The sequence below is a fragment of the Loxodonta africana genome, chromosome 4, assembly GCF_030014295.1.
Source record: "Loxodonta africana isolate mLoxAfr1 chromosome 4, mLoxAfr1.hap2, whole genome shotgun sequence".
In the NCBI taxonomy this organism is placed as follows: domain Eukaryota; kingdom Metazoa; phylum Chordata; class Mammalia; order Proboscidea; family Elephantidae; genus Loxodonta; species Loxodonta africana.
In genome coordinates, this window is record NC_087345.1 from 21098337 (window position 1) to 21102522 (window position 4186).

The following is a 4186-nucleotide window of genomic DNA, read 5'->3' on the forward strand; positions in this document are numbered from 1 at the left end:
ACCTTTTGACTAATGTGAGTAATGCTTTTATGAGCATCATGTACAAGTATTTGCCTGAGAGCCTGACTTCATGATAAATGGCAGGGGTGGATAAAGAGGAGAAGGGACGGGTGAGGAGACAGCGAAGCTGTGGGGAGTGAGAGTTTGGAGAGATCAAGAGACGAGCAAGATGGGAGGGGCCAGAACAACACCACCAGATGTGGGTGATGATGATGTGGGAGGGGCCAGGAGGCAGCCAGTCATGAAGTGAGGAGGCTATAGGGAGTGAGGAAGAGGGACAGACCACAAGAAGGCACAGGTGTGGCTGGATGTAGAAAGTAGGGTGTCAATGAATGCATAGGTGTGGCCAAAAGAGGTGCAAAGGACCATGAAGCCACAGCAGTGTTGAGAGTAAGGCAGTAGGTGGGAGCAGTAGAAGGCAGAGGTATAGGGAGTGAGGAGGTGGGAGGGCCAAGAGGCTGCCCAGGTATGGGAGAAGGTGTCTAGTCCTCCTAACTGGTCCTTCAGATGCTGTGTGGCTCCTGCTATTTCATATGTTTGTATGCAGGAATGTCTAGGAGGCTGCCCTGGGCCCAGGGCCAAAAGCCTAAGCAACCATTGCCCTCCAGACTCAGCCAGAGTGGAGAATGGACCTGTGAAAAAAACCAAACCTGCTGCCATTGACTGGATTCCAACTCATAGGGTCCTTGTAGAACAAAGTAGAACTACCCTACAGGTTTTCCAAGGAGCTGAAAATACTCGTACTTGAGCCCAACTGCTCTGCGGTTTCCCATGTAAGGAGACACCAGACATCTTCTCAGGGACTCACACCACTCAGCAGGGATCCCTCTTCTCATGACTAATCAATGCTTCTATGACACTTTCTGGGTTGAGGTGAGGACTGGAACTATAAGAGGGTGAAAAGAGACCTCATGGTCTGTCTTTGGAGATCATTCTCTTCCCAGGATGAAGGAAGAGGTGTTATTTTATCCCCATGTCACAGGAGAGAACACTGACTTCATCCAGCTTAAAGAACCTGCCCCAGGTCGCCCAGCTCATAAGGACACCTGCAGACTCCAGCGCCCACACTGTGATCCATCACACAGCACATCCAGGACTGCACCCAGAGCCTGTGATGCTAGGGATTTTGTAGGGTGAACAAGGGGTCTCCCGGGATCATATAATTCACGCTTGTTATGTCTGCTCATGGCCTTAAGAGGCTGCCTGCACCTTTGTTTGGATCTTGCCATTTATGTTTTCTTGCTCTTTGCCTCAGGCCATTACCAAAAACGTTTTCAGAGAAAGGTTTTATGCCATTAAAAAATAACATAAGGAGTAGGACCCACTACTTAAGAGAAAAGAGAAACCGAGGGAAGCTGCCCCTTGGGCAAAGGCACCACTGTTCAGTGAGCGTCCTGTGTATGTTTCTTCATAGAACTTCGGTGGGAAGTCTTTCTCAATGTGTAGAGAAAATGCACTAGAGGAAATTCATATTTGAAAAGAAAGCTCTTTAAAACTATCCTGATCCAGGAAAATGTCATGTTTCAAGAAGAGAGGGAAGAATGGGAGAAAAGAAAGAAGATGAGATTTCATCTCTGGATGAGGTAGGCCAGTGTTAGGGATTAAATTATGTCTCCCCAAAATAAATCTTAACCTCTATGCTTTTTTTTTTTATGCTTATGGTTATAATCCATGTGGGAATGGGTTTTCTTTGTTATGTTAATGAGGCAGTATTAGCGTAGGATGTGTCTTAAGTCAATCTCTTTGAGATATAAAAGAGATTAAACAAGTAAGCAAAGAAACAGAGATGAGGGGAGAGAGATGCCAAGCCATGTGAAGATTGTTCAGGAGCAGAAGCTCAAAAGAGACAAGGACCTTCCACCAGAGCTGACAGAGAGAGAAAGCCTTCTCCAAGAGGCAGCACTCTGAATTCAGACTTCTAGCCTCCTAAACTGTGAGAAAATAAATTTCTGTTTGTTAAAGCCATCCCCTTTTGATATTTCTGTTGTGGCAGCACTGCGTAACTAGACAGGGGCTGACTAGATGGCAACTGACAACAACAACATAGAGAACTGTTCATCATCCCTTCAGCACTTCAAGCATTTCGGGTTCCTGTTCCTTTGTTCATGCTGCTACCTCTTCCCAGAATGCTTTCTCCACCCACTCTGCCTTGTGAATGTCAACACTCATTGTGATAGTCTGCTGGAGTATCACCTTCTCAATCAAGGCTCGGCTTACCACCAATCCCCTGTGCAACTTCCCTGGTTGAATCAACTTCTTTCTTTCAGCCCCCATCAGGTCCTCTTCCTTTACCACTTAAATGTGTGTATCAATGTGTAGACATCCGTCTCTCATATAGACAGCAGGCCCTGGAGTTCGGTGAACGTTTTGAGAAGTCCCCAAAGCAGAACATGGATTCCTGCAGTTACCATTATCAGATGCATAAATGGCTAAAAGAATAAATGGACACATGGAAAAGGATATATGCACATATCGTTGGGAAGAGTTAGATTAAAAGCCCTTGGTATTGTTGTTGTTAGGGGTTGTCAAATCAGTTCTGACTCATACAGACCCTACGTACAACTGAAGGAAACACTGCCCCATCCTTATGCCATCCTCACAATCCTTGCTATGTTTGAGCCCACTGTAGCAGCCACTGTGTCAATCCATCTCATTAAGGTTCTTCCTCTTTTTCGCTGACCCTCCACTTTACCAAGAATGATGTCCTTCTCCAGGAACTGGTCACTCTTGATAACATGTCCAAAGTATGTGAGACAAAGCCTCATCATCCTCACTTCGAAGGAATATTCTGGATGTACTTTTTCCAAGACACATTTGTTCATTCTTCTGGCAGTCTGTGCTATATTCACTATTCTTCACCAACATCATCACTCAAAAAGGTGTCAATTCTTCTTCAGTATTCCTTATTCCTTGTCCAGCTTTCATGTGCATATGAAGTGAATGAAAACATCATGGCTCAGACCAGGCGCTCCTTAGTCCTCAAAGTGACATCTTGGCGTTTTAACACTTTAAAGAGGTCTTTTGCAGATTTGCCCAATGCAATGCGTCCTTAGATTTCTTGACTATTGCTTCCATGGGCTTTGATTGTGGGTCCAAGTAAAATGAAATCCTTGACAACTTCAACATTTTCTCTGTTTATCATGGTGTTCCTTATTGGTCCAGTGGTGAGGCTCTTGCTTTCTTTATGTTGAGGTGTAATCCATAGTGAAAACCAAACCAAAAACCCACTGTCGTCAAGTTGGTTCCAACTCATAGCGACCCTATAGGACAGGGTAGAACTGCCTCACAGAGTTGCCAGGGAGCGCCTGGTGGATTTGAACTGTCAACCTTTTGGTTAGCAGCTGTAGCTCTTACCCACTACGCCACCAGGTTTCCATCCATACCAAAGGCTGTGGTATTTGATCTTCATCAGTAAGAGCTTTAAGCTCTCTTCACTTTGAGCAAGCACGGTTGTGCCATCTGCATGACACAAGTTGTTAATGAAAGTGCCTCCAATCCTGATGCAGCATTCTTCTTCATAGAGTCTAGCTTCTCAGATTATTTGCTCAGCATACAGTTTGAATAAATGTGGTGAAAGAATACAACCGTGACACACACCTTTCCTGACTCTAAACCACTCAGAATCCCCTTGACCTGTCTGAACAACTGCCTTGATCTATATACAGTTTCCACATGATCACAATTAAGTGTTCTGGAATTCCCTTTCTTCACAATGTTGTCCATAATTTGTTATAATCCACGCAATTGAATACCTTTGCATAGGCAATAAAGCACAGATAAACATCTTCCTGGTAGTTTCCTCTTTCAGCCAGGATCCATTCGACATCAGCAATGATATACCTTATTCTAAATCATCTTCCGCATTTTGTTGCATGACTTTCTTTGTAATGGCCACAGGTATGTGTTTCTTCCAGTCATTTGGCCAGGTAGCTGTCTTCCAAATAACTTGGCACAGAAAAATGAGTGCTTCCAGGGTTGCAACCGTTTGTTGAAACATCTCAATTGGTATTCTGTCAATTCCTGGAGCCTTGCTTTTCACCAGTGCATTCAGTGTAGCTTGGATTTCTTTCTTTAGTACCATTGATTCTTGATCATATGCTACCTCCTGAAATGGTTGAACTTTAACTCTTTCTGGTACAGTGACGCTGTGTATTCCTTCCATCTTCTTTTAATGATTCCTGCATCA